This window comes from Petaurus breviceps, unplaced genomic scaffold (assembly GCF_028583685.1).
Source record: "Petaurus breviceps papuanus isolate PSGF00001 unplaced genomic scaffold, PetGlider_PUasm1.0 685, whole genome shotgun sequence".
NCBI lineage: Eukaryota > Metazoa > Chordata > Mammalia > Diprotodontia > Petauridae > Petaurus > Petaurus breviceps.
Window position 1 is genome coordinate 1,227,513 of NW_027186455.1, and position 21,289 is coordinate 1,248,801.

The 21,289-nt window shown below is 37.2% G+C and overlaps 1 protein-coding gene across 4 annotated transcripts in view; it reads left to right on the forward strand.

Annotated features, from left to right (window-relative positions):
- SYNE3 (spectrin repeat containing nuclear envelope family member 3) overlaps window positions 1–21,289 on the forward strand; it is a 237,184-nt gene that overhangs the window by 51,616 nt on the left and 164,279 nt on the right. The window contains exon 3 of one of the 4 annotated variants that reach the window (XM_069104246.1): window positions 462–545. The exons of the other annotated variants lie outside the window; for them this stretch is intronic. The gene's annotated coding sequence lies outside the window, so the exon portion shown is untranslated. The remainder of the gene's footprint in view (window positions 1–461; window positions 546–21,289) is intronic. 4 annotated transcript variants of the gene reach the window in all.

Genomic DNA, 21,289 nt, shown 5'->3' on the forward strand with positions numbered 1-21,289 from the left:
TCTATCTTGTGTTTGGTCATTAACTCTTCCCTTATCCATAGTTCTGACAGGTACATTTTTCCATGCTTCCCTAATTTACTTATGATCATCAGTCTTTATGACTAAATCATTTATCCATTTTGACTTCATCTTGGTATACCATATGAGATGCTAGGCTATGCTTAGTTTCTGTTAAACTGTTTTTTCCAGTTTTCCCAGCAATTTTGTCAAATGATGAGCTCCTACCCCAAAAATCTGGATCTTTGGGTTTAACAAATACTAAATTAGTATGGTCATTTATTACTGTGTATTGTTTACCAAATCTATTCCACTGATACACTACTCTATTTCTTAGTCAATACAAGATTATTTTGATAATTATTGCTTTGTAATATAGTTTGAAATCTGGTTCTGCTATGTTGTCTTCCTTCACATTTTTTACATTGATTTCCTTTTATATTTTTGACCTTTTTTTCTTCCAGATGAATTTTGTTACTATTTTTTCTAACTTTATAAAATAATTCTCTGGAAGTTTGATTGGTATGGCACTGAATAAGTAAATTAAGGTAGGTAAAAATTGTCATTTTTGTTATATCGGCTCAATCTAACCGTGATTAATATTTCTCCACTTGTTTAGATCTTTATTTTTTTAGAGCTATATATATATATATATATATATATATATATATATAGAAACTATATTACAAAGCAATAATTATCAAAATAATCTTGTATTGACTAAGAAATAGAGTAGTGGATCAGTGGAATATTATTTGTATAAAGAGCGTCTTTTATTTGTGTTCATATAGTCCTTTGGTTTGTCTTGGCAAGTAGACTTCCAGGTATTTTTTATTGTCTGCAGTTATTTTAAATGGAATTTCTTTTTCCTATCTCTTCCTGGTGTTTTGTTGGTATATAGATGTGTTGATGATTTATATGGGTTTATTTTGTAGCCTGCAATTTTGCTGAAGTTGTTAATTATTTCAACTACCTTTTTAGTTGATTTTCTAGGCTTCTCCAAGTATAGCATCATATCATATGCAAAGGCTGATAGTTTTGTGTTCTTTTTCCCTATTTTTATGTCTCCAAATTTCTTTTTCTTGTCTTATTACTATAGCTGGCATTACTAAAACAATATTGAATAATAGTGGTGATAATGGACATCTTTGTTTCCTCTCTGATCTTATTGGGAAGGCTTCAAGTTTATTGCCATTATAGATAATGTTTGCTCTTGGTTTTAGATAGATGGTACTTACCATTTTAAGAAAGATTTCATTGATTCCTGCATTTTCTAGTGTTTTTAATAGGAATGGATAATGTATGTTCTCAAAAGCTTTTTCTCCATCTATTAATGCTTGTTGATTGGTTACTAGACTGTTACTACTCTTGTGACTATGACAAGTCCCTTAAAATCTCTTAAACTTAGTTTACTTATATGTAAAAATGAATATTGAACTTCTATGATGTGTATTTCCCCCAAGATTACTATCAGTTCAAAGAACATTTTGTGGACATTAAAGCTACTGATGTAGCAAAGAGGGAAATATGAAAAAAGTCGAAGAAATGAAAATGTGGAGGCCCCCTCTGACTCCATTGCTTAGGGATGGGATGATCATCGTCTTTGGCAATCTCTAACTCCTGGGGTTAGGTGGTACCTTGGAGGAGAACAGGGTTTTTCCTGTCATTTTTTTAATAGGGTATAGTAGAAAGACTGTTGTACTTAGACTTAGATATTCTGGGTTCAAATCCTCACTCTGAAGATTGCTAGCTGTGTAACCATCTGCAAATCATTTCTCAGACCCCAAGTTTCCTTAGTTGTAAAGTGGGGATAATAGTAATAATTTGAGGATGTTAACTTGCATGCATCTTTAGAAAGTCAAAGATTGTTGGCTAAAGGTCATAAAAATAATTATCCAAATAAGTTAATGACCAACACTCATCTATATATAGGTTTAATGACTGAAAAATGCTTTTGAGTTGCTCAGATAAAAAGCAGTGTCTCATACAAAGAAAGGGCTAACTTGAGTTTGTGGTTATGTAGGTGACTGACTCTTTTTCCAGCTCTCCTTAACAGCAATGAACCTGAGAACCAGAAGAGAGATGCTTCAGCTAGGAGTCCCTCTTAGAGATGTGACAAGTTGTCTGAACCCTTGGGGAATTTAGCCAACAATAGGAGTATCTTACTTCTGGAAAACTTAAATATTAGGGAGACTAGTGTTCCTGAATCTAAAACCCTGTGGCATTTTAAATTTTATTACTTCTCTTCCCTGGGTGGCTTGCTGTAATAGGAATGTAAATTTTTAAGATCTTCCCTGCCCCTAGGCTAAAGTGCACCTGGAGCCTGGGGTGGGAGGCTTGTTTTTCAGGAGATACTTCTTGATTGGCCAGTGGGTCCAGAAGGTTGTTACATTCTCTGAGCCAGGAGAAGGCTATATAAGCCCTGATGTGAGGCTTTGTTTTGGGGGCTCACTTTGAGAAGTGTTCTGTGATTTGATCAGATGAAACTCTGGGAAGCTGTTGTTGAGGATCCCCCCCCCTTTGAAAAACCCAGATGTTGATTTGGTATGGATGTAATGGTTGGACAGTTTGGAAATCTGTCTACTTGATCTGTTTCTGTCTTGATAATTCTGTCTGTATACTCTGAAGTTCGGGGTGCTGACCTTTCTCCCCTGAACTAGGTAAATGATACATATTTGACTGATTAAAGTAAGCTTGTTAACCCATTTTGAGTTGCTTTCCTTTATCAAAGCAGATCCAAGAACCTGTATTGGCAGCCACCCTGGGGACACTGGGGTACTTGCTGCCATCAAAGAGTCTTACCTTTATATCTATAAGTTACCTAATATATGTACTCATATAAGAGAGGCATTTTTAAAAACTAGAGAGATTTGGATGGTAAAAATTGAGGTATATATCAAGCTAGTTGATTGATGAGAAAACAATTTTTTTGTCTTTATTAATTTGAGAAAACAATTTAATTCTGGATACCAGGACAGATATTAATATTAAATACATCTGTTCTAGTTCACTGTTAGTTCAAGTTTTAAATAAATACTATGATCTACACCTAGAAGGGAAGTTTATAGAAGCAGAGTAGGTAGGTTCTAGTTCTTCCACCCGAGTGATTATGGGTGTTAACTTCTCTAGGTCTCATTTTTCACATTAGTAAAATGAGAGGATTAGATTATCATAAATTCCCAAATGGACCACACCACTCCCTGAGGGGCACTGGAAGGATGGGGGACAGGGGTAGTAGCCTAGGGTGCAATTGGGGGAGGGGTGTTGAATAAAAATAAGGGGGCAGTGGAAGCATAAGAAAAGAAGAGAAGAATTTATAAAAAACTGTTCATACATGTTTCATCTGTTATGTAAAAGTTAAAGTCATAGTAATTACATTATTTTCCAAATAAACACAAAATGCAAGTTAAAACTGAACAGTGGTCAAGTCTGCTGACAGGTCTTAACAATTCTATGTTGGCAGGCCAGTGTGTTGTACATTATCTGGAAGTCCAGCATGCATCAACAGTAATATGTGCATGTAATGACTTGTTTACAATGCAGTACTTTACGATTCTATGACACAATATTGCATCATCAAAATTTCAATGCAAGAAAAACCCATAAATTGACAATAAATTATTAAATCCAAGATACTTCATTTAAGAAATTATATTTTTTTAAATGATGCAAATAAACAAAAAGTTAAAAATTAAAGAAAGTAGATTTCCAGGGGGAGTCTGAGTCATTTTTTTTAAAGGGGGCAGTATTGGGGGTGGGTAGGTGGCACAGTGAATAGAGCACTGGCCCTGATGTCAGGAGGACCTGAGTTCAAATCCAGCCTCAGACACTCAACTCAAAAACTAGCTGTGTGACCTTGGGCAAGTCACTTATCCCCAATTGCCCTCCAAAAAGCAAAAAAAAAAAGGGGGGGGGGAGGCAGTATGCCAAATAAGTTTGGGAACCTCTGGACTAGATGACTTCTACAGCTTCTAAGGACCTTCCCAGCTCTAAAACTATGATCCTATGCCCTTTACAAAGTACAGAAATTTGAGTTATTACTGCAGGTTCATTCTGGGTCCATAAGGAGGGCTATTTGGGGTGGAAATCACTACCACAAGAGGGGTATAATGATGAAGAAAAGCAAAGTTGGGCCAGTCTTCTCAAGGCAAATGACAGCTGGGTAGTTTTCTTTCCACCTTAAGAGGGCAGTGGGATTAAGAAGGTCTGTACCTGAGGTTGAACCTGAAGTTGATCCAAAATGAAAGATGGCCACAAGTATGATCCAATGAAATTATTTACCCAAACCATTTGGTTGTTAGAGGTTTGAGGAGGGAAATCCTAGTTATTCACTTTATACTTAGGGCTCAATGACTGATTTCCTGGAGTATTGTAGAGAGGATTGCATTTCAAATAGGCATTCAAAGTAAGAGCGAGAAGAGATATCAAAGACCAAGTAGTCCCGAGCCTTCATTTTACAGATGAGGAAACAGTCCCAAGGACAGTAAGTAACCCAAGGTCACCTAGGTAGGAAGCATCAGAAGCGGGATTTGAACTCAGATCTCCTGATTTTAAATCCAGAGCTAGGTCTTTTCCAGTTCTGGGTAATCAACTCTGCCAACCAACTCAACACATTGTTTTGGTGCTCCCTTGACTGTTTGAAGTCAAGTTTGAAGTTTTTCTTATGGGTGCACTTGACTATGGTCTGGGAATTGTGAGCTTTCATTCACATTTAGTGAGTTTTTCATAGGGATAGGAGAACCCCAAATGCCAATTCCAAATTAATGGTAACTGAGAGAGAAAATATAGTGTTAGGGTTGGAAGTTCAGATGTAATCTAGTCCAGTCCCCTTATTTTACACAAAAGAAAACTGAGATTGAGAGAATAAAGTGACTTGCCCAGGGTCATATAGTTAGAGTGGCCTAATCTAGGCCTTCTTACTCAAAGTCCAAGTTGTTGGGTTTGTTTGTTTTTTTTTTTCAAACATAGGCTGCTAGCATGTTCCTCTCTCTAGTTTTAACATTGAATTGGTGGTTGGAGTTACCACCTTCCTCTTCCTGAGGCTATACTTTGGGGATAGGAGTCAGGTTCTCTATGGGTTCCTTCATAATGTGAGCCTATAAGATGGACCTTGGGGGTCTCTATTCTCTGTCCCTTGACTAAAAGTAGAATTAGAAAACTGGAACAAACTTGTTCCTTTCCCTTCCCAAACAAGACTCATTCAGAAAATCTCTAAAACCTCTCTGATCTCTTGACCAGATCTCAGGCCCTTGAGGATATTGCCTGATTGTCCAGATCCTGTGTTTCCACTGCCCTACCATGGAAAGGTTGTTATCTACATGGCACACTGATTAAAGTGCTTAACTGTGAGTTAGGAAGACCTAAATTCAAATCCAGCCTGAAATATAAACTGTGCGACTGTGGCCAAGTCACTGAACTTTAGTCTGAGCTTATTCTTCTCTAAAATGGAGATAATAACATCATTTACCAACTAGGGTTGTCATGAGAATAAAATGAGATTATATATACATGTACACACATGTCTGTATATGCATGTATTATATATGTATACATATATAATACACACACATGGAATATGTATATATGTAATGCTTTGCAAACCTTAAAGTACCATATAAAAGTTATTATTATTATTAAAGCTATAAAATATAATGGGTCCATAGAGAGCTTTGTGAGTACATTTACCTCTGCTTAAGCAAAGTCTAATATGAACATATGTGGTGTGATAAATTAAGGGAAGATTTTTTGCTTGAGAATTCACAATAGTATTCAGTTATATAAATAAGCACAGTTAAAATATATAGTGCAAATATCCAAATTATGATACAAATACCCATTTTGCATGAGATTTATGAAATGTGATTTATTTATTTAGGAGTACATCTATTTTGTAAATTGAGTTAACATGTTAAAAATTTCAGCATAGTCAAGAAAATGTCTTCTCTTTAGAGAATCAAAGAATCAAATCACTTGTATGGGACCCCAGAAGTCATTTATTCTACCCCCTAACCAAAACATAAATGCTGTTTACAAGATTCCTAAGCTCTGCTTGAACTTCAGTGGCAGGGGGATTTACAACTTCCTGAGGTAACCTGTCACATTTAAAAACAACTTTTTAATTGTGAGGAAGTTCTTCCTTTTCTTGAACTGAAATCTGTCTTGCTGTAATTTCTACTTGTTGGTTCTAGTTCTGGCCACATAATCCAAGTGGAACAAGTCTAATCTCACTTCTTGGTGATAATTTTTTTACGTACTTATGTAAACTTTTTTTACATTTTCACATACTCTGTCCTCTCTAGGTTTTTTCTTCAGGTTAAACATTTCTAGTTTCTCCAACCAATTCACTAACCTAATCACCCTTCTCTGGATATGCAACAGTTTTTCAGCATAGCTCCTTAAATATGGTGCCCCAAACTAGGCACAATACTTCAGATAGAGTTGGACCCGGATAGAATATATGCTGATTAATATCTACCTCACCTGGATCCTAGACTTCTATTAATTAATCTTCAGATTGCATTAAGAGGCAGCAGAGTGTATTGGATAGAGAGATGGCCTCAGAAATCTCTTTTCTGACCCTTACTGCTTGTGTGACTCTAAGCAAGTCACTTAAGGGCTGAGTGCCTCAGGCAACTTTCTAAGACTAAGTTCTGCTTTGATAGAGTTAGGTCTTCCTTGGTAGCTCCAATCACAGATCCAATTAAAACAAAACACACAGCTCCATTGTTGATTTATTGACACACATAGAAAATACATTGTACTTGAGTCCTTAGAACAAGAAGGGGTCTTAGAATGACTTTTCCCAACACAATTAGTAGCCAAAATTATCCAGCCACAGCTGAAAAAATACTTAGAATCATGAGAGGAGTCAGAGCTGGTAGATTTCCCTGACCTCTCAGGTGAAAGTGATCTTTCCTTTCTCCAATTTCTTTGTAGCATTTTGCCTACTACTGTTACACTTATCTCATTCTCCTTTCTATTACAGTAAAAGTTCATTGTTTATAGTCTCCTCCCCAGTCTCCCCAACCATCTCCTCCTTTTGGACTGTAATACATCTCCTTGAGAGTCTTTCAGAGAAGAAATTTTTGTTACATCTGTATAGTTAAGTTTCACTTGAAGGCACTGTAGAATCCTAGATCATGAAATATTAGAGCTAAAATGCACTTTAGAATCAGAGAGCACAAGAATGTCAAAATTTAGTCAGCAACTAGTCTGTCATGTTAGACAGGAAAATTTGTCCCATTGGGAGGAGGTAGGATGGTATATTTCTTTTTGTAGTCTAATGGTATATTGCCCATTTCTAATATAACTTTTTTTCTTTGGGTGATCTACTGCTACAATTTCTAAAAGTGTTTGAGAGATTACTGAGGACTGACAGGAAACTCCCTTCAGGAACACAGAGAACTGGAACAGGGCCAGGTTTCTACATTGAGGCCAATACAGAACCACATGCAAGTTGATCACGTAAACCAAGGAACATTCAGTGATGGGAGTTTCCTTTGTTTTACATCATTGGTTAGTATTCTGGTCAATATTGAGTAGCTAGCCAGACAAAGGAAAGGAATCCCTTTGAGTTATGCATTGCTTTGGGTATTTATTAATCATTTATTTGTTTCAAAGCCCTAGCAAGTTCCAGTGCTTTTTGCAAACCCAATCTGAAAGCTGCTGCAGGAGATTTTTATTAGCTAGGAATTTTAAAACTGTGGAGAGCCTACTTAGCACATTTTTTTTTAAAGAGTTCATTTGTTATGAAATGTGCATGAGATTAGTATTCTAGGAGCTCAAACAGGACCTTAGAACACAGGATGGTCAAGTTGGAAAAGAATTCTAGAATAAGTTTAGTAAAGAACTGACCTCATCAATCTCCTGGTTACCTATTACCCCCAAGGGGGGAAAAATACATATTTCATCTTGGTAGTCAATTTGTTCCACAATTTGTTTGCAACGTACTTTTCCAAAGTTATTTCATATTTTCCTCCTCATTCTCATCACAAACTTTACATTTTAGTCAAGTGAGCCTACTAAGTATTTCTCAAATGTGGTTCTATTTCTCTGGTCTTAGTGCCTTAGTGCTCAGTTCCCATGCCTAGAATGTACTCCTTCCTCACCTCTACCTAATAAAAGTCTTAGTTTCCTTCAAGGCTCAACTTGGACTTTGGGGCATTTTTTTCCCCCTTCAAATTATCATCTATTTACTCATCTGTGTCCTTGTATTCTTTTTTTTTTTTTAAGCAATCGGGGTTAAGTAACTTGCTCAAGGTTACATGGCCAATTATTTCTGGGTGTGGTGCTGAGTGTCTGAGCCCGGGATTCGATCTCCAGGTCGTCCCAACACTGGAGCCGGTACTCTTACTCGCTGAGCCACCTGGCCGCCCCTGTGTCCTTGTATTCTTTTGAAGGAGATGCTATTTCACTTTTTCCCCAGGGCTTGGCACAGTGCCTTGTACATTGTAGGAGTTTAATAGATGCTTGTTGACTTGACTTTCAGTTTTTTTATTCCTGTAATTAATGGGGATATATGCCCTTGTATCCCCATTTATGTCTTTGAATCCCTAACAGGGGTGAGGAATCTGTGACCTCAGAGTCACATGTGGCCTTCTAGGCCCTTGGGTAAGACTTTGACTGAGTTCAAGTTTTACAGAACAAATCCTTTTATTAAGCAGATTTGTTCTGTGAAGTTTGGATTCAGTCAAAGGGCCACACTTGAAGACCTAGAGGACCACATGTGACCCAGAAGCTGCAAATCCCCCATTCCTACCCCATCATTTATGCATGGCATTAATATGGTATGCATATTAACAAATGTTTGTTCAGTTGAATGGACCTGAATTGAACTCACTTGTTGATAATTTTCTCACAACAATGCTGTGAAGTATGCCCTAAAATATTATCCATTTTGCACTTTATCACTTATGAATTGTGTGATCACAAGGAAGTTGCTTAGTCTACCTTGCTCATATGGCAGTCATGAGAAAATCACTTCGAAAACCTTAAGACACAATATAGATGAATTATGTCATCAGGAATGGAGAGTGACTTCAGAGCCAAGGTGACCTGCTTCTAACTGGGTGTTAGAGTATGACCCTGAACAAGTCACTCAAACTCTCATTGTTTCAGGCGACTCTGACTATAAGTGGTAGAAAAGCTGTTGACCTACATTGGAAAAGGGTGTTTCTACTTTTAGGAGTTTCCAATAACCAGTGAAATCACAAGTGCAGTCCTATCCCTAGCTTTATTATTATTATCTAGTCCAAACACCTCATTTTACAAAGAAGGAACTAAAGCCCAGAGAAGTTATCATAATTTATTCTAACCCACACCTAAGCAGGAATTCCCTCTACAACCTCGCTGTCAAATGAGGAGCCATCCTTCACTTGAAGACCTCCAGTGATAGGGAACTCACTACTTACCCAAAGCATCCCATTCCACTTCTTTATAGCTTTGTCAAAAGTTCTATTTTCTCGCAACTGCGATGAGAACAAACCTAATCCCTTTTCTACAGGATAGCTCTTCAAACACTTGATGAGGATCATCATAGAATCACAGATTTATCTGTGTACCTTACCTCTTCATTTTATTGGTGGGGAAGTCGAGGACCAGAGTGGTTAATGACTTTTTCAAAGTTACACAGAGCTAGGAAGGAAAGGAAGGGGAAAAGCAAACAAACAAACAAAACTGTACTCTATGTTGTAGATATACATCTTCCAAAAAGTTCCTCATGCCTTTGAAAATCTAACACAAGTCATTCTGGAGTTATAATTGAAAATATTCTCAACCAACAGGCAAAATTCCACAGTCATGATAAAGCAAGGGTTCAGAGATTAGATAACAGTCTCAGAACAACAGCAATTGATTTATTGATTGCTTTTTTTTTTTTTTGCTTTTTGGAGGGCAATTGGGGTTGAGTGACTTGCCCAAGGTCACATGGCTAGTTTTTGTGTTAAGTATCTGAGGCTGGATTTGAACTCAGGTCCTCCTGACTCCAGGGCGGTGCTCTATTCACTGCACCATCTAGCTACAGCATAGAACAATAGTAATTTAAATGTTGGCATACCCTAGAGACTCATTTTCCTAATGCCTCTTTCACCTCTCTTTACAAAGATTCTCTTTCTGTACTTTCAGCTGTGAACTCTAGATATTTCTGTCAACTGAATTAATCAAAGACTTCTCTTAGTTTGATCATTACCCTAATAGTGTCATGGAAGAGTCTTTCCTGGGCTGACTCAGGAGTAAAGGGCCTGGCAGATGGGTGAGAAGGGTATAGTTAGACCTTAGAGAAGGATGATATAAAAAGATTTCAGTGCAGGATATTGTTCCTCAGAATTTGATTTATTCCTGATAGGGTTTCTAATTCAAGTGGGACCAAGGACTTCAGATGAAAATGTGGGCAATATTAGGCCTGTCAGTCAAATCCTGCCTGCAGCCTGTGTTTGTATCGCTTGTAAACTAAAAGTAGTTTTTACATTTAAAATATAGTATTAAAATTTTAAGATTAAAAATTTAAATAAAAAGTTTTTTATTTAAATATTAAATTTTAAAATTAAATTTAAATACAGAATTTAAAAATGTTAAAAACCATTCTTAGCTGCAGAACATCCAAAAAAAAAATGAGTAGTTTCCCAACCTCTACTTTAAAGTCCTAATTTTAAATTACTGTTCTAACATGATTTCATAATATGTAGCCTAAAGAGCCGATGGAGCAAGAGGCTGAGGAAGCTTCTACATCTGACTTCATTGCTCTACACTATGTTCTTTGTATGTTGTTTAGATGTTTTTCAGTCATGTCATTCTTTGTGACTCCTTTTTTGGGTTATCTTGGAGAAGATATTGAAGTGGTTTGCTGTTTCCTTCTCCAGCTCATTTTATAGATGAGGAAACCAAGGTTAAGTGACTTGCCCAGGGTCACATAGCTAGTAAGTATCTGAGGCCAAATTTGAACTCAGGAAAATGAGTCTTCCTGATTCCAGGCCTGGTGCTCTGTGCACTATGGCGCCACCTAGTGCCTAGTCTGGGGAGGGAGAGGGTCGGGTCTTATATACAATTCTGTTACATAAGTCTCTAATTCCCTAAAGTCTCTTCCAGCTCGAGAGTTCTTGAATTTCTTCTCTGAGTGGCTATCTATCTATAACTATGCTAAAATGGGACATTTTTGTAGGTTTGGAATTCAGCAAAATCCCCTGGGATGAACATAACATTGTGTTGAATCATTATTTACTATATTGGTTCAAATATGTACCATGCTTTCCTCCCCAAATTTGGAATGTCTAAAATCTAAGGTTAGCCCATAATTGGGCTTTTTTTTTAGTATATGTTTATATATCTCTCCATTTATACATATATTATATGTACAAAATTTTAAGCATATAGTTCATATATAACATTTTAAATATTGAAGGCAATATGAGTTACTGGCTGGGACAGTTAGGTGGTACAGTGTATACTCCAGGCCTGGAGTCAGGAAGAGTTCAAATCCAATATCAGACATTTGGTGCTATCCTCAACTCCTTTTCTCAGTCCATATATACAATCAGTTTCCAAGTCTTGACACTTCTACCTCCACAACATCTCTTGTACCTGACCTTGCTACCACCCTAGTCCATGCCTTCATCACATCTTTTCTTGTTAGTCTTCCTTACTCAAATCTTTCATAATTCCAAACAATTGTTTATATTGCTGCCAAAGTGATTGCCTTTTGAGTACAGATCATAGCAGAACTTAAGGAAAGTGTGTGTTGATCTTCTACTCAATAAACTCCACTGACTACCTATTGCCTCTAGGACCAAATATAAACCTCTCTCTTTCGCTTTTCAAGTTCTTCACAACCTGACCCCAACCTATTTTTCCAACCTCATTAAGTATTACTCCCCTTTATCACTCTTTAATTTAGCCAATTTGACTTTCTCTTATTCTTCACCCACAATATTTCGTCTCTGGCTTCTATACATTGCTACTGGCTGTCTCCATGCACGTGACATGTTCTCTTTGCTCCCTGTTTATAGAATCCTTCAAGCAAGGATGCAAGTCAAGCATCACTTTCTGCATGATGCCTTTCCTAATCTCCTTAAGGGCTCCTGGACTATCTCCCAAACTACCTTGCATTTAACTTTTTATTTGTTCTTTCACATTTATTCTGTGTATACTTACATATAAGGGAAGGAGCAAGAAAACAGGCATCTATGTGCCAGACACTGGGCTGAGCTAAGATAATAATATTATCACCTTCAGCCCTCACAACAACCCTGGATGGTAGGTGTGATTATTATCCTCATTTTATAATTGAAGAAACTGAGGCAGACAGAGATTAAATGACTTTCTCAGGGAAAACACAACTAGTAAATGTCTGAGATTGGATTTAAACTCAGGTGTTCCTGACTCCAGTTCCAGCTTTCTGTCACTGTTCCACTTAGCTGTCTTTTATATTTATCATCTCCCCTGTTAGAATGTAAGGTCCTGGGGTGGCTAGGTGTGCAGTGAATAGAACACCAGCTCTGGAGTCAGGAGGATCTGAGTTCAAATACGGCCTCAGACACAACACAAAAACTAGCCATGTGACCTTGGATGAGTCACTTAACCCCAATTGCCCTGCCTTCCCCCTCCAAAAAGCAAATAAATAGAATGTAAGGTCCTTGAAAATAGGGCTAATATCATTCTTTGTTTTTGCATCCCCAGTTCCTACTACATAATTTGTGCTGAATGAATGTTTACTGATTGATTGACTAATTGATCTGTTCAATATAATAATTTTATTCTTTAATCTATGAGATGCCTGTTAGGGAAGCAAGGTTAGTTGGTTGTTTAAAGCCATGAATTAATATTTATTTATTTATTTTTACCATTCAGATGATTCTCACCAAAGAAGCATTACCAAAGGCCTTTTCCAACCCTGTCAGAACTTGCAAGGACCTTAAGAGTTCAACTTCCTCATTTTATAGAGTAGTACCACAAGACTTTGAGGAAGAAAGATGACTTGCCCAAAGTCATACATGAAAGCAGGGGCAGAGATATTTGGCCCCAGCAAAGCTACTCTGACCCACAATCCACCCACGAGACTCTAAGAATCTGCTAGGCTGCAGCCATGACTCAACAAGGGAACCCTCTTTCTTAGCTTTTTACATTTTTTTTGAATCAGACTTTCTGCGGTTGCTAATCATTTTATGCACTTATGTGACTTGCAGCCTGGCAACCTCATATGGCATCCCTAAACCTTACTACCATGCAAAGATTTTGGCACTATAGAAGCAAAACTGACTCCTAAAAGAGCCCAGACTTGGAATAATTATATGTTATACTTTCACAATCCCAAAAGGAAATGACAGGCTTGTCTTTCAAGCATCATTAAGCCCCAGGGATTACTGGCAAGTTTTGAAATATAAAAGGCTTGTGAGAACAGGTTACAGGATGAAGACATAAAATATAAATCCTAGAGCTAAAAGGTACATCAAGAAATCAACTGACCCATACACTATTTCTTTTATAGATGAGACAATTCACACTCTGAGATGCTAATTATTTATACAAAGTTACACAAAGTGAAAATATTTTGGTAGGTAAGTGGTGGGTTAAAGTGGGGGGAGATAATAATAGCAATAGCTGATATTTAAATAGCACTTTAAAGTTTCTTAGAAGTCAAGATGGATAAGTTTATTCATAAACAAAATCCAAGCATTTGTAATTATAAGGGGAAACAATTAAATGGGGGGAAATTACAACAAATCTCTTTGATAAAGATCTGATATTCAAGATATGTAGGCAATTTATACAAAATATATAAGATAAAGAGCCATTCACCAGTGGATAAATGATCAAAGGCTATGAACAGGCTTTTTTTTTTTTTTGCCTTTTGGAGGGCAATTGTGGTTAAGTAACTTGCCCAAGGTTACAGGGCTAGTTTTTTGTGTGTGGGTGTTAAGTGTCTGAGGCCAGAACCAAACTCAGGGTCCTCTTGACTCATGGCTGGTGCTGAACAGTCATTTCTTAAAAGAAGGCATGAAACATATGATTGACCATATGGAAAAATGTTCCACATCACTAATAATGAAATACAAATGAAAACAACTCTGAGGTGCAATGCATGCCTATCTGATTGGCAAAGATACAAAAAAAAAAAAAAGGAAGGAAGAAAAAGGAACAAATGAAGTTGTTAGAGGAGCTGTTGGAGCACAAATACACTATGTATTATTGTTAGTGAAACTATGAAATTGTCTGGTTATTCAAGAAAACAATTTGGAACTATCCTTAAAGAATCACTAATCTGTACCCTTTAACCCAATACCATTCAGAGGTATTTTAATATGGTCTATAAGGTTCACTTGAACTCCAAGTCTATAAAACTAAAATCATCAGAGTTTTACAAGTTTCATCATTGTCTGTGGGAAGAATCAGTCCTCTTGATTTTTCATGTATCTCTGGGATACTTATTATCCTGGGAGGCTTATTATCCTTTATTTTATCTTTTCTTGTTGTCTTCAAGGTTAATCGCTTTGGCTTGTCTAGGGTTCTTATGATTTTTTTTTTAATTAAAAAAAGGTTGCCTTTTGATTTTCTTCTTTATTTCTTCCTCCACTTCAATATTTTTGAATTCCAAATCTACTAATCCTCTTTAACTTCTGTAGAGAAATTTTTCCATCATGGATTTTTTTTTCTATTTTTCTATTTGAGTTTTTAAACTCTGTAGTAGGAGCTTTAAGTTCTGAGCTATATTAATTTAATCTATTTCACTTCTCTTTTAGGATTTTGGATTTTTCTATTGTTGTTTCATGCTCTCTTGGGAATATGTAGCCTTCTGTATTTCAGCAGACATTAATTTACTTTCCGTTATCCACTGGAATAAAAAAGAGGTGTAATATTTATTAAGTAGCTTTATGATCTCCTTGAGGTTTCAGAATTCATCTTTCTAGTTTTAGGATCCTTTCTTGACTGATTTATTTGCTTGTGTCTGGGTTTTTATTGAGGATTTTTCCCCTTGAAATCTTTGTTGCTTCAGCCTTTAATAAATATTCCCTGTCACTCACTTTCTGATTCTTTGCCAGTTGTTATATCTCTGAGGCTAGGCTGTAAAACTGCTCCAGCCTCTTTCTGTGTTAGTGGATATGGAATTTTACAGCCTGAGTTCTTGCCTGGAGTAACTTCTGGGGTGATAGGACTAGACTCAGGTGGTCTTAGTCATAGCCACATACAGTGATACCAGAAACCCTTCACTCCTTTTCCTTTCCTTCCATTTTATCCTTTTCATTTCTGGTTGGTTTGAATTAGCATCTATTGTTGTTTGAAATGCATTGAGGGTAGTCCAGTAAGTCTCTGCAGTCTTGGGGGTCCGTAATTAGAGATTGGCCCTAGTGAACAGGCAATATATTTTCAGCACCTCCTCTTTACTGGGTAGAGTCAGTGCCTGCTATTTTATAGGGGGCAGGGTGGGGATGGGATGTGACTGGTAGAGTCTCTATAGTAAATAGAGATTCCAAAATGTGTTCCAGGCACTTGCCCATGAGTCCAATTTGTGATCCTTTTGGAGGCATGTACAGGTTGCTAGGGTATGGGTACTTAGTATATTAAGCATTGGAGTTCTCCAATGTTAATTCATAAGCATTTTACCTTGTTAGGATTCATTTCTCTCTCCCTCTCCCTTTCCTTCTCCCTCTATTTCCCCTTCCTCTCCCTCTATGAATTCAGCAACAGTTACTCTATACATGACATGTAATTCCTCCCCTCCCCTCCTTTTTTTTTTTTTTGACAGATTAGAGGGCTAAAGGGTTCTAGATAAAGTGAGTAATATGCCATTTTGTAAGTTATGTGATCCGGAAATCTATGCATATATTTATTTCATGCTAGAAAACTAAGCAGATTCCCAGTCTTCATACCTACTAGACATCTGGTTGTCTGAACTATTTGAATACTATTGAAACTTTGAATATTTGTTGCTTAGGAATATTTATCTCATTCACAATCAGAATCTTTGTCTGATTTAAATTTGTTAATTAATTTTTAACAGAATGTTAGCTGTTCACTCAAAGATCTTTATTCCAACCTCACAGCATAAAATAGACTGGCCATCAGGTCCAGCTTCACAGTGTAAAATGAGCTGGCCATCAAGCACTTGGCAAATAAACTCAGTGGAAACTGGAATGTTGTAACAGGAGATTTTGTGAAACTTCTCAGGCAAATGTGGTTGTTTTAACTGGCCAGCTGTCTGTCTGGTGAAGGCAGATCACCCTTCTGTGGGTTGGAATTACCACTCTGTGGAGTTGCCTCACAGAACAAACCCTTTGTGATACTTTAGCCATACTTTAGCACCTGGAATGCAATTGGAGGTATTTTTTGCCTGCAAGAAGAGGAAGTGTATTAACATCACAGCTCTATGAGGTTAGCCTGGCCTGGGGTGTACCTTTGAAATTGTTGTCCATGGAGATAGCATTAGTGGGAATAGCAAGGATTACAGTAAATGTATACTTTTCCTACCTTTTGTAACTCTTGCCCATGTACTGACCCTCTAATAGACTAGTTCTAGATTACCCAGTTCCTGGGATCATAGAATCTTTGAGTTGGAAGGGCTCTTAGAGGCCATCTAGTTTAATCTCCAACTTGCAAAAATCTCCTTGATAGCTCTTCTATTTCTGCAGTTGTCCAACTTCTTGGACATCCCCAGTGCCAGAGGAGAGAGGACTTCAAAGTGAGATTATGGAGAAGAGCATTAGACTTCTACTTTGGCCCCAGAGAACAACACCCTTGTTCTTTGTTTATTTGGCTGGTTTCCCACATATTTGGCCGCTCTCCTGAAGATGTCTTACCCACTTCCAAACAGGGCTAAGGTCTGCCTTCTTCAAAAGGATTTTCTGACCCTGTGGGACTTCTTGCTGTGCTGCTGACAATGGTGATGATGGCACCACCAGCACCTCCACCACCACAACAACTTGGCCCTGCTTCCAATTTCTCTATTTCTGTTTATAGTACCTTCTTTCTCCCATGTACTCAGACCCAAATGCTCACAGATGTCTTTGAATGCTATGGAAGAAAAAGTGAAGAAGGAATCAGTTGCCAAGCCCTGTTGTTCTACTTCTTCAGTACTTCCCACATCCATCCTCCTCTTTTTTAAAATTATTGACACCAGTCCTAATTTAGACCCTTATTAGCTCTTGCCTAAAGGACTATAATATCCCCCTAATTTATTTTTTTTCCTCTTTTCTTTTCCTTTCTCCAATTCATCCTTCATATTGTTGTCTGTATAATTATCTTAATGCATTCCTTTGATCATTATCACCACTCTACTCAAACCCTTCAGTGGACCATTCAGCAAGCATTTATTTAGTACCTGCTGTATGCCAGGCCATGTACTAGGCATTATAGATACAAAGACAAAAATGAAGCTGTCACCACTGACATCAAGGAACGTATAGTCTGTTAGAGGAGACAACGCATACACATATAAATATAAACATAAACAAATTAATACAAGATACCTTAGTGGAGTGAGGGAGAAAAGGAGGGCCTGAGCTTTGAAGGAAATTAGGAGCTCCAAGAGAAGGTGAGAAGGGAGGTGCCTTCCAGGGAAAACAGTTTGTACAAAGGCCCAAAAATGGAAAATTAAGTTTTGTGTGTGAGGACAAGCAAAAACATGCAATTTGACTGGATTGTAGAATGAATGGAGGGAAGTAATATATAATAAAGCTGGAAATATGAGCTGGAGTCAGATTGTGATGCCTACCTAACACAAGAGTTTCTGTTTGATTCTAATGAAAAAGGGATCACTAGAGCTTATTGAGTGGGGGAGTAATATGGTCATCCCTGAGCTTTAGTAATGCCATTTTGGCAGTAGCCAGGAGGGAGAGATTGTTGAGAAATAGGTACTAGAGGCAGAGATACCAATTAGGAGCAAGTTAAAGTTGTGGCTATGTGAGTGAAGAGAAAGGGCAGGATGGGTGAGGGGTTGTAGAGGTAGGAACAAGATTTGGCAACTGATTGGATTTGTGGGGTGTGGGAGAATGAGGAATTGGAGGGTGTTTTTAAGGGTGTGAAGGACTAGAAAGATGGTGATGCCCTTGGTAGTAATTGATTCCCTGCTATCTACTTTTAAATCTTATCTTCCCACTTTGTGTGCTCCATAAATCCTCATAGTCTAAGTCCTCTATTCTCATCCTGACTGTCTATGCTTTTGTGTGTAACATTAAAATCCCTTCAAGACCTAAATAAGGAACCTCCTCCTGGAAGACTTATCTTATTTTACCCTCTCCAAACCACCTTGCTCTTGATAATAGAAAACTCATCTCTCCCTTCTTAATTTTTTCGTGATACTTTGTTTAGACCTCACTTGCAATTTTTACATTTTTAGATCATTAGATACGTCATATCTAATTATGTATGTTATATCTTTCTATACTATAAAATTACAATAAAGTATCATAATATTGCTTTTCAAGGGCTAAATTTTTATCTTTATAGTCCTACCCCCTAGTATAGAGACCTGCACATAATAAGACTTTGATAAATGTTTATTGAATTTAAACTTCTGAACGTCCTTAATTAAGTAGATTGGGATATCAGAAGTCTTATCCCATGTCTTCAGGTATTTTTGTCTTTACAATTTTTTTCTAAAGTGAATAATAATAAATCCCCAGCATTTGAATTTATATTAAAACATGAAGTACCAATTGCCAGAATCTAAATCTTAGACTATTCCTAGTTGCATCTTCCTGAACATTAAGAGCAAGTGGTTTGATTTCTTTTGCTAATGTTAAGGAAATTAGTCATAATACTAGCCAGCATTTATAGCACTTTAAGTTTCACAAAATGTTATACAGATATCATTTTATTTCTTTTCCTCACAACAACCCTGGGATATAGGTATATTATTATCCCTATTTTACAGATAAGGAAACTGAGGTAAAGTGGCTTGCTCAGGGTCATATAGTTCAGTAAGTTTCTTCTGCTGAATTTGAACTTAGGTCTTCCCTATTCCAGATCTGGTGCTCTAGCCACTGTACTACCTAGCTGCCTGAATCAGTAGTTCTTATTAAGGTAGGCATTGGACTAGATGGCTGCTGCAATCTCTTATAATTTGAGATTGTGTAATTCTGGTTGAGGCAAAGAAGACTAGAGAACTACTTTGCAAGCAGTCAGTGAGTTTGGGTTTCTTTACTGTTTCACTTCTTTGATGTTTTCTGAGCCAGACAGTATCCCTCCTTTCCTATTGAATTTGATTAGAAGAAAAAGCTATGGTTTTTGGCATCAGAAGGCCTCAGCTGAAGTCTTGGTTCTGCTATCTGTTTGACCTTGGACAAGATATTTAACCTCTCTGAAACTCAGTTTTCCTGTTTATAAAACTAGAGGTGGATTAGTACTAGATAATCACTCAGGCTTCACCTAGGCCCAAATCTATGATATTATAACCTTAAAACAGTACAGAATTGTGAGTTGACATTGTGGAGAACTTGTGGAGTCCAGGTGGTAGAAATGAATTGCAAAAACCAAGAAGAGGGACTGTGATGGTAGAGAAATGAGCAAAATTGGGTCAACATTCCAAAGGATAAGGGACAGCTAGTTAATGTTTTTCTTTCCTCACTTAGGAAAGTAGGAGAGTCAAAGAGAGAGGATGAAAACCTGGAGCTTACCCAAAGAAGAGGGTGGCTACATATCTGACCCCATGGAATTACCAGGTTCCACTTGGGGCATAGAGAGGCTTCTGCTGTGAAGTTCATGTAGAAGCTTACTTGTTACTTCTCTATGATATTGTAAAAACGATTCCCATATCAGGTAGAAGTTGGATTGGATGTCCTCTGAATTCCTTTCTAGCCCTTAGATTCAATGAATTAAACTGTAACCCTCTGGACTTTCAGAACCTTTTCCTTAGAGTAAAGTAAACAAAATTTGGAGAATAATTTATACAATGACAACATTGTAAAGAAAAGTATCTTCAAAAGATTTAAGAACTATGATTAATTCAATGACCAATCACAATTCAAGAGGACCGTAGATGAAGCTTGCTGCCCACCTCCCACCATAGAGGTGATAGATTCAAAAGCCAGAGTGATACATTTTTGGACATTGCTAATGTGCATTAGTCTCATTGGACTAATGCATATTTCTTATGAGGGATTTTTGTTTTCTTTTTATTACTCGTTTGCTTGGGCAGGGAGAAATAATAAAAGCTTATTTGCTAAATAGATTAATTTTTTAAAAATTCTTGCTTTGAGATGACTTACTGAACCAAACAACATAGTTGGAGAGAGGTTATGCTCATAGAGATTAGCTTTGAAAATACTACTGAAATGAGAGGAATTATACAGTAATGAATTTACTTAAACATTATACAACAGATTTTCTTCAGAGCTGACTATGAAGGGGGTAAAAAGAAGTTCCCAGAATTGAATGTGAAAAGACCTTGAATAGGATTGAAACCAGATGCTGCTCGGGTTACTGAAATATGACCTGTTCTATATAAGCGCAGTAAGAAAGTGACTAAACTCTGAAAAGTACTGATGCTTAGGCAAAAATGAGTCATAGAAAAGCCCATGCTTCCCTAGTCCAGAAATGTCCTCATTCATTTAGAATTAATATTAATTCAAGCTATGGTCTGCAGCCATTTGCTTGGTTTCTGGAGTATGAGAAGAGGCAGCAGGAGGGACTGGATGAAGAGACAGGAAGATCTGAGTTGAGGGTCCACCTCTGAGACACATTGACTTTGTGAGCCCTGGACAAGTCATTTATCCTCTCTAGGCAACTAAGTCTATAAGTTTCAGAGAAGGGACTGACCTGCATTTGTAGGAGTTTGCTTCTTTGGGAGATTCCTATACCAGTGAAAACATAGGCCCACTCCCTATCCCTTTTTCAAGATGAGTAATCTTTCTTTGTGTCATGGATCCTTCTCAGAGTCTGGTGAAGTTTATAGGCTATCAGAATAAGATTTTAAAATTAATAAAATAAAAAGCATAGGATTTAAAAGGAAGCCAATAATATTGAAATAGTTATCAAAAAAATTTTTTAAGTGGTCCCCAGATTAAGAACGCTTTTCCCTGGAGTACAAATTCAAGCATATGGCAGCAGTTGGCTTTAATTATTCATTATATATTTGTCACACCTTGCTTGGTTTGCTCTGGGATACATCTTACCTTCAAATGTAGGTAAGTGTTCATTTGTAATGTAGTAGTGGCATGACCATCCCAGAGCCAAAGTTAGTAGGCATTGTTCTGGGGAGCACCTTAGGTATTTCCACCACTATTAATCATTCCTTACTTAGTTAGTATTTTTGAGTTAAACCTAATATCTCTATTTTAGAACTATTCTAACTATTCATGAACATCAA